Below are 10626 nucleotides of genomic sequence, written 5' to 3'. Positions count from 1 at the left end.
TTTATTGAAGAATTACTAATCTGATAGCTTTGATATTTGATATACAGGTTCCTAAGGTTGATCAAAATCAGTTTTATGAATATCGTGAAGATATCTTGAATTTTGTATTTTTGCTGAATTTTTTGGTTACTTTTCTCATTTTAAGTAAAATTTCTTCTTCTCTGAACCGCTAGCCCAATTGCTCTCAAATTCGGAGTAGATGTTTGCAAGGGTGTTACCCTTCTAATTGTTGAAATTACGACAAAATTGGAATATTACTGTTTTGGGCAATTTTTGTCATTTTTGGTCAAAAAATCTTAAAAGATATATTCTTTTTAAAGCCCCTGGACAGACAGCTTTTATATTTGGTGTACAGATGTCCAGAGATGACAATAGTTAGATATGTGGAAATTGTCCTGAAATATATAAATTTGTATTTTTAAGACAATTTTGTCATTTTGGTCAAGAAAACTTGTTCTCAAAATAACTTGTCTGATATCTTTGTAATTTGGTACAAAAGTCCCGAGGTATGTTATGAGATAAATTTTCTGCTCAAAGTGTTGGGAAACCCCCAAATTTTTATATTTTAGGTAATTTTCTTTTGTGACCTTAAATGACCTACACCAACCCAGAATATGTTGTGAGAGTTTGAAGGTGTGAACATAATTCTGTCATATTTAATATCAATTTGTAGTAAAATTTGATCCAGAAAACAAATCTGAGGTAAATTTTTTCATTGCGAACCAATTTTTGCAACTTTTGCATGTAAGACACACAAGAACTGATGAGAAATTTGGATCCAGGATAATTCCAGATGTCGTAATCCCCCCACAGTGGAAGGAATTTCACTATCTGTAACTGATTTAAGTGCTGTTTACATTTGAATGATAGCACTCATAGTATTAATTAAAACATCCGCAAAGTTGAAAATATATTGCCAGCTGGTCTTATGTAAACATGATCAAGGGGTGGAACATTTGATATTCAGGAGGGGGTAGGGTCTAAGAGATTGATGAGGTAGCATTACTTTTTACCAGATCCCTTGTACATTTTTTCCCACTCTTTATTTTTTCCCCACTCTCCCACCTTTTCTTTTTGTCAAGCTTCTCTGGCTAATTTTTTTTGTTGACATTTGCTTATGTATGTAGGATCTGCTTGTCCATTGCTATAGAAGTTGATATGCATGTTCCTAAAGATGACCTCCAGTACCTTAGCAAGTTGCAGACCTTGCTTTTGTCATTCTTGTTTTTCTGGTTTAAATATTTCTTTAATTTACCAATTCAAACCGAATGTGAGCACACTGTCCTTGACGGTATTTTTTTTTCTGTTTCCATACAAAAAGCATGATGTTTTATGCAGGTGACATTAAAAGGGACATTAGCTGTAACTTGTAGATTACATTTTCAGCATTCTGGTTCTGTGTATGAATCTAATTATCTATAGAATGCTAAAATGGTTAGTACCATACTTTTTCAATACAGTGTATGTATGTGTAATGATTATTGTATTTGTTGACAAGTCAATTCTAGTCTTGATTTGAATTCAATTTCAACAATAACAGTGCATACTTATGATGTACAGACTGTGCTGATAAGCTACGTTCTGAGTATTTCATTATGCTTCAGGTATTAATCATAAAAATGTATATTTAGGAAATTTCAATGTAGGCTATGGTAATATAAATTTAGACTAGCACTGTATGTAGGTCATGTAAATAAAAATTAATGTAGTAGGTCATATAGGCTATTTCAATAGAAATTAAAGGCGCCCTTCTCAATCCCAGGTTCTCGCATTAGCGAATGTGTCAATAGCCCATTAACAGTTTGTCATTCTTTTGTTTTCAATTGAATATTTCATCAAGTACATAATATTTATATTAGATAAATCTGATAATTGAGTGGGGGCTTTAAGCATTTGCAATGTAATCAAAAATTCAGTATAGGTCATGTAAATAAATATCCATTGAAGGATATATGAACAGACTATTTGTTACAGAATGCATTGTTTCACCTTTTCCTATGCTTTATCTGCAGGTATTCATTGGTATTGGTTTGGTGTCGGTATGTTGTAATTCACAAGATTAAAAAACACAACTCAATCTCACCTTAATTTAATGTAACTTGCAAATTAATATTAAACAGACACCTATCCTTATGCTTGTACATAGTGATTGAACCTGCTGTGTGAACAGTAAAGTTGTGAACCAAATTATCAAATTGATATCTTAATAATCAAATCATTTTCAATATTTCACCAGCACTGTTACAGTGTAGAGTGCTAATCTCTTTATACCAATGAATGATTAGCACAGTATTATTCAATGTGAAATAAAATTACAATTTTCATCTTGAACATATGTCTTTCATTTTGTATGAATGAGATTGTGTTTTGTGTGCTAGAGTAAAAATATCTCATGAAATGGAATCCTTTGAACTGACCTCTCAATCCCATTTTGTTAAGGACAAGAAATATGAAACATCAATCAATTTCCTGAAGTTTATATTTTTAATATCCATCAATTACTCCTCACAAGAAAACAAATTTTAAATTGTCTCTATGATCTCAGTTTTTGTTCCCCCTCTGAGTCATCATACATTGTTAATCCACGAAAATTGATATCTTTCCGTCAACTCTCTGTGAACTGTTTTAACAGTGAGATTAATATTACAGATGTTTGACCAGATTTTCAACTATAAGGCTGCATTCACAAACACGTCTGGAGGAGGGGATGAGATTTTTGAAAATGATTCTCGTTTTCTTTCAATCCCCCACCCATCCTGACACACTCCATAAAATTTCAGATCCCCCCCACCTTTCAAGTCATGAAAAATTTGAGGACCCCCCAATAATAGGGTTTCGCACATACCAATGTTCTACATTCATGATGCTGTGCAAATCTAGCTGCTTTGAGGGTACCGCTTTGTACCTGTCTCCTATTCTTGGTCTTTTGGCCAGAGGTCAATATATCTTTCTTTTATGAACTTGACCTTGTTTGTGTACCATCTATTTACTGCCTGTTCTGTGCTGTGTTGTGTCTATGTTTTACGAATTCTGACCTAGTGTTATTGGATTATTGATTGGTATGATTGCGATTACTTTAACACAGGTCTGCTATGGCAAGATTCATTTTGTGCATGTTTCCATGGAACACATAATCTTACTGTACCGGTTGGCCTGAGGGAATTCTAAACATCTATTGTAGCTTTAAAACTGAGTGTCCGGAGGGCACGCTGAAAATGAATAACTTGTGAACCTAAAGGTGCCTTAATGATGGGCCTTTGACATTCACTGTATTTTCAAGCCCCCCCTCCTGCAGTACCAATATTTTTCAGCCCCCCTCTCCTGATATGTTGCTTATTTTTTCAGGTCCCCCCTCAAATCTCCCCCTCCAGAAACACTTCTCTCCCTCCAGACGTATTTGTGAACACAACCTAATTATCAAGAATGTATTGAATATACTCAAACCACTTGGAGTGGTGCGTAAGTTGTATATATGCAACATGTAGTAAAATGTCATCTGAAAAAACCAATTGATGCCAATAGATTTGTATTATAGACTGTTAGTGGCAAGGCAAGGATGGGGGTATTGAAATTCGACAGGTGCTCAAGCCTGGATGGTATCTGGAATTTTACATAAATAAACAAACAAAAATCGATTGCGACCTGGATGACAATATAAAGATTAACAAGAAATTGTTAATAAACGGTAGTTCTCTTCTTGGAGGATAGGCTGGCCCTGAAAAGGGCCGTTTGTCCGCGTTTTTAGCAACTGTGGGTAACCCGGAAACCTTTGTTCAGGACGATGTCCGCTGTACGGTCTTCATCCTCTGTCTTCAGTAGAAAGCCTACCGTGCACTCCTGTGCAATGCCGCTTCGCCCAGAATTAACGGGAGCACGGTACTGTACCTTTAGATGGTATACGCCATTTGAAGAAAGACGTGCATCGATCACTTCGGAAAGTAATCGAGCTGCATCTCTCTTCAAATGGCCCAAAATGTGCCGAGCTTCCGCGAAATTCTCGACGATCGCAACTGCATTTTGATCGTGAGGGTTGTCCTTCTCACGCATCAAACGGTAGGCTCTACCTTGAGTCAGGAGACCGTAATAATGCAGCATTCCAACTGCATGACACGATGTATAATGACTTTTGGCATTTTGTATGCTGTCGTCTACAAATTGTAAAAGCAGACGACAATATCAAAACAAACCGCGAATTTATTGTGACCCAGCAATGACCTATTCCACTGTGAGATCTCATTGACCCGATTGGTTGGAACCCGGAAGGGATCTATCGCAACGCCCTTCTTATGAATATTGATATATTTAAATGAGCACTCCTTTTATGGCAATCGGGCAGACTGAATAGTAGTCTGGTTTCCTGCCCCCTTTCTACGAAAAGGGTCAGGTATGTGCCATTCTATTCACGGCACTGATTGGACGACACTATGGAACATGTCGATTGGCTAAGGGGAGCACCTGGTACTAATAACCAAGTATTCCATTTCCGTGGTATTTGCCAGATTCAAAAACAATATTAATAATTTTTGTATAGCTTTTATTAAATAAAACTTCCACATTTAAACATTTCATTACATAATTTGTCTTCTGCTGAGGCCTTGTTAATTTTAAGATGACTGATAGCTTTTCTGATTTCGCTTTCCTGTATTTTATCATTTATAAAGTTATTTTCAGATGGGTTGGGGATTGGTCCCTGAGTATCTAAAGTATCTCTACTATTATCAATATCTGTCATGGGGTATTTATTATTAAGGAGATTTTTAAAATAGAGGAGCCATTCATTAGGGTGTATTGTATCAGAAGTTGGGCTGGAAGATGGATGTCATTCATTTCTTTCAGTATTTTCAAAAATGTGCAGGCTCATCTTTTGAGAATTCCAATTGTTTATCTGGGCTAATTTAAGTTCTTTCTTTTTCTGTCTAATGGTTTTGTTATACTGTTTTTTCAAAGTAAAAATTTTCCTCGTATTATAGGGTCAAGAGGGAAGTTTTGAAGTATTTTAGTAACGTTTTGGAGTTCTTTCCGGAGTTGGAGACAATCTTTATCGAACCATTTTTTATAAACGTTTTGTTTTTTCCGTTTTCTAGGTGCAGACGAGGTTGTTTTTACGCATTTTTCTGCTATACTGTTCAGCATTGCATCAAACTCTGCTGCTTCATTTCATCAGTATACTTATTTTCGACAAATTGGTCTATTTTATTTGTTTCTGCCTGTAAACATGAAACATAATCTCTTTTGGTTTCTTCATTCCAAAGATATTTAGTTGGGAGGGGACTAAGAACATGTTGGGCTCAGGTGCTTTATTTTCTATTATCATGGCTGAAATAGCAAGGGAAATAGAACAATGGTCTAACATATGTGTTAGGTTATTAACTTTGAAATACTGTACTGCTTCATTAAGTGATTTTGATATGATTCCGAAGTCAATTGTACTGCTTCCATTGTGAGAGTAGTAGTATACTTTCCCATAGAGTCTCCTATGGTACGCCCATTTAGAATGAGTAAATTACAATTTAAGCATACCTCTATCAGTTTTTACCAAATTTGTTTACACTACATTTTGATAAAATATCATAATTATTTCTTGTAATATTATATAGGGCTGAGCCCTTGGTGTCGCGCCAGGGGTTAAGATTGGCAATGTTATTTGTATTGATTCATGATAAACTGTAATTGTTACTTCAAAACGTTTATATGACAACTATGCCCAGTTTCCCTCTGATGAAAGCAGTTCACGTACTTACACGACGTCAAACCCTGCAGCAGGCAGGTATAGATTTTCTGTAGCGTGTAAAAATTTTGGACAAAAATTGGCAATTTTTACAATGATAACAGCCTATGGCGTTAAACAAGGGACGTATTATGCAATAATTATCATTGCAATGGTAACTGCACTGCCCACCTTCCACTTGCAAGCTGAAAACTATAGCGTTCCGTCTAAAAACTTGCAATTTTTGAATCTAATTATTGACACAGGGGGCGCTTTCTATAATGCAATCCCAGCATTCTTTGCGTATGCCCCCGTTCATATGCACGACAGTTTTCTCCGTTTATCTATATCAACGATACTTTGTATCAGCGACAAGGTGTTATAATAACATTTACTGGCTAATAAAAGAGGTATATTTTATAAAAGGCATGTTATATCATAGTAATTTGTTTCGTATTTGTGTATTTACGAGTACTCAAAAAAAAAACATGGCGGCGCCCATCATGAGAAAGAAGGGTACACTTCCGGTTACTCGCATAGTATATTATGAATAAGCGCATGCGTAGTCAGTAAGCCGCTGGCGCGACTTATTAAATTGTCATTTGTATAGTTAGGTGGGATAGGGATATACTGGTTGTTTGTGTCGTCAAATATGTCATCAAGCTGACCAATTCTGGCATTAAAGTCACCAAACAGTATTATATCTCCTTTTGAGGAGAAAAATAAAATATCCTGTTCAAGTTGGTGGAATGGATCTATATTATTTTTGTGTATTACGGAATTATCCGGGGGCGGTATATATACGTCCAATGTAAAATCCTTTGGGTTTGGCTTATTTATAATTTTCTTGTCTATTTTACACCACAGAAAATTGTTAGATTTAGATTTTTCTGTTGAAATAAAAGGCTTTAGTTTAATATTGTAAACTATCGCAACACCACCTCTCTTACGGTTGCACTTATTCCTTTTGGTTCGGTCTTTTCTTATGATTTCAAACTGATCCAGTTTACTTGGTAATACTATATACCTAAAATTATCATTTAACCATGTTTCTTGAATACAAACAACATCATGGAGAGCATATAGTCAATAAACTCATCTTCATACAATTTTGGTATATAGGCCATTTACATTCAAACTACCAAATTTGAATGAGGTTTGTTGCTTTAAATTATTATGGGATCTATTATTTGTCATGTTTTTCATGAGTTAGATTGCACTGATAGATCAAATTAGAAAAAAGTAAAAAAGATTGCACTGATAGATCAAATTAGAAAAAGTAAAAAAAAGTGAAAAAGGGAAAAAAGATACTAAAAACAACATAAATTGGATTACTTTTCCTTTGAATTAGAAACCTAACAAGCAGGTAAGTAAAAAAAAAGTGATTCAAAGTACGCTCACTATAATTGCGAGAGTCAATGCAGCAAAAATCGTTATATTGTGACTTCGATCAAAGTTCTATTGCCGCTTTATGTAGATTAAAGTTTTAGTCAAAACTTTTGTTTACATTTTGAGGTAAATTGTACCAGAAGTGAATTCCAATTGTTCATATGAGTGAAGGTTATGACTTCAGAAAAAAAAATTGCTGAATCGGTTGGCAGAGCCAGACCCTCTATTTCTATGATTCAATTATTATGAATTTATCAAGTTTATATATGTATATATTTTTGCAATGGTTTCAATAATTCATATACTTTATAAAATCAATTAACTTAGTAAATAAATTAGCTGAATCAGCTAAATTATTGGTATACTCATTGGATATCGGTCGTTCTCTAAAGTCTCTAAGGGCGTACCGGGATCTCTGTTGTTGATAGTGGGCTCTGTGCTGATACTGGTCACTGTCTATATAACTTGGGTTATGTCCTGCATTCCACATCTGTTCTCCTTGTTTCCAGCTGGCCCCCTCTCTGTAATTGTTGAACCGGGAAGTCCTATATGGTGTCTGGCTGGTACAATGGTGGTTGATTCCGAGTCCCTTTGCTGTGGTTCATTCTGCTTACGTATTGACTGCTTGATATCACCCACCAGTTTGGCAGTACCGTATCGGTTGATGTGTATCCCATCTTCAGTATATAGTCTTCTAGAATTGGACAGTTCACCATGTTGAACTATAATTATGTATTTGTTGTTCTCTGCTAGGGTGTGCAGTAGGCTGTTGAACTCTCTGATTTTCTCTCATAGTTTGGTGTCCGCAGGACAGAGTAGTACTTCTGACAGAATTATTTCTGTATTTGGCATGTTAGTTTTTATTGTATTAACTAGCTTGGAAGTTTTGTCGATACACATTTCTGGGGAGTCTCCATTTCTTAGATTGTTTATGCCGAGATGGCACACAACGGTATCGACTGTATTAGAGCGTACTCCTGACAAAGTTGTGACAGCTTCGTCGACTGTTGGAATCCTAAGGTGGTCTGCTGGTGTACGTGGAAACATGCGTCTTACCGATAAATGTTTTGTTATAGAGTCCCCGATCACTAGTTTACTCGCTTGTGTTACGTAATTTATTGGAACACGACGTGTGTTTGCTTCCATTTTGCTTGCTGTTCCCATGGGTTGAGGCATTTGAGGAGTTTGCACTGCTGGTATTCTGTTCTGTTGATCTGTGGTGTTTGGCTGTTTATTAACACCATTTGCTGAGTCATTGGTGCCATCTTGGATATCTATCTGTGGCTCTCTTACAGAATCATCAGTTGGGTCTTCAGCAAAGTCAGCAGGGAAACTGTTATGAAGTTTGATCTCACCTTGTCTCGGTACAGCCAGTGACTCTTTATCAGCTCGTTTCATGGTGTTGCTTTTCTTGGGTTTCTGGAAGTTCCAGTCATCGTTATCATTCACTGGTGATAGTGTGCTCTTCAGGTCGTTTAGTTGTTTAGTAGTTTCTTCATTTTTTTGTTCACACTGAATACGGTGTATATCTACCTGTATCTGATATTTATTTTCTAGTTCAGTTAGTTTCTTTATTGTGTTTCTTTGAATGATGTCTTCTATTTCTTTTACTTTATTGTTCATCATAAACTCCACTTTGTCTATACGGTCTCTGAGTTGCAATTCAAAAGCTGTCTGCATCGCAATTATTTTATTGTCCATTTAAGTACACACTCTCTGTAGTTTCTGCAGTTGTGGTAGTCGTCAGATAATTCATCCACATTTTCACAGATAGATTGTGTATTTTCTTTCAATTTCTTAACATCTTGAGCATTTTGGTCATGATTTGTTTTTCCTCACTTCTTGAATCCACCACCTGGGTGTATTTATCTTCAATAAGCTGTATACTACTGTCATATATTTGTGTTTTTCTTCTACTTAATTCAAGTGTTCGGCAATCATAGTCTGCGCTGTTGTTTTCGCATTTCTGTTACTTGTACTCTGTATCACCTCATGTAATGATTTCTCAAAGTTACTTGCCTCATTTGTAGATTCCTCCGTTTCCTCGATTGTTTCACTGTCCGAATAAAGTTCACATAATTTGGTTTCTATCTCCATTGATCCATGAAGCCTGCAAGTAACGTCATCGGCGGTGTGCGTTGGGAATGCGCAATCAAGATGGCGTCGTTCACTACTTTTGCTTTCAGTTTCATTGTCATGTTCGGCGTCAGGGTCGCCTTGTATCGTAGAGCTCAGCGATCCAAAGAAACGATCAGCATCTTCTTTATTGTGAAATCCTTTGAACAGAGCACTTGGATATTTGTCGACACTATATACGATGGCATTCATTCCAGGACTGAAAGACACCGATCGATCGTCCTCTTATTACTGCATGAAATTTGAATTTCGACTGACTACCGGGCTGAGTCCTTTGTTTCCTTTGTTATTCCATTGCTGATTGTCGTCCGTCATCTTCGTTCGCAAAATCGGGATTTCTTGGTTCTTTCCACTTTCTTATCTCGTCAGACATGACCTACGTGACTTCCCTTCAGGCTGGTTTAGGTCTCACACCTATTTTCTGGTGGATTCATACAAAATACCTCGAAATTTGCTGTGGCTTTACGGAGCGGAGCTAAGACACGTCATGCTGCGTTAGCGCCCTCAATAATGTTGTAAGCCTTGCGCATGCTCAGACTGATCTACCGTCACGCAGCCCTCCTCCGAGACTTTAAAGTTCCAACTAAAGTCATTCTATGGTGAAAAAAACATCTAATTTTAAGCGAATTTGGTGAAGAGTACAAATAGTTAACTTCCCTTATCCAATGCCCTCAGAACTGGGTGGGACAGCAATACCCAATGTGCAGCTATATATAAAAAAGATACATTGCTCAGTTAAAAGTTTACTACAGTGTAAAATGGTACTCAAAATTGCATTGCTAAAACTGGTGGATCCTTCGTCACTCCAGGTAGGTGGTTAAAACGTTTGGAACTCAGTAGTAGAATAATTAATGAAAGTGTCCGACTTGAACTATTTGTGTCTATACTCTAACTGTCCGCAAAGGTAAATCCATTTAAACACAATTTTTTTTGAATAACAGTATTAAATTCTATCGAGTAAAACCGTGGTAATAAAGAGTCCGCGTTTCAAATGAAGAGTCCAAATGTCTGTAAGGGTTTCACTTGTTCATGGAGGTAACTTTGTAAAATATTTTGTCAGGTAAAAATGCAATAACACTGTTTCCACTGGTCAGATAAAAGTTAAACTGTCTACTAATACTATTTTTACATTTATTTATAACAAGTAACAAGTTTGCGTTTCAAATAGAAAGTTTAAACCATGTAGTGACCGTCGTTCGCTTGGAGGCCTTCTTTCCTTTCTTGATGATGATCGACCTTCCGGCCGTTGTTTGTGATGACAGACTTTAATGGGCTGGTCCTTTTGGATGGTTTACGTGGCTTTCCTTGCAGACGAGTGGCTGTTCAGATAGTACACTCGGTTGATCACTACCTCTGATTTGATGGTGGTGTCTTGTTACCACCGTACGGTCAGG

Source organism: Ptychodera flava, assembly GCF_041260155.1.
Source record: "Ptychodera flava strain L36383 chromosome 3 unlocalized genomic scaffold, AS_Pfla_20210202 Scaffold_25__1_contigs__length_14229661_pilon, whole genome shotgun sequence".
Classification (NCBI taxonomy): Eukaryota; Metazoa; Hemichordata; class Enteropneusta; family Ptychoderidae; genus Ptychodera; species Ptychodera flava.
The sequence above is the reverse complement of the archived record's forward strand: the minus strand, read 5'-3'. Positions refer to the sequence as shown.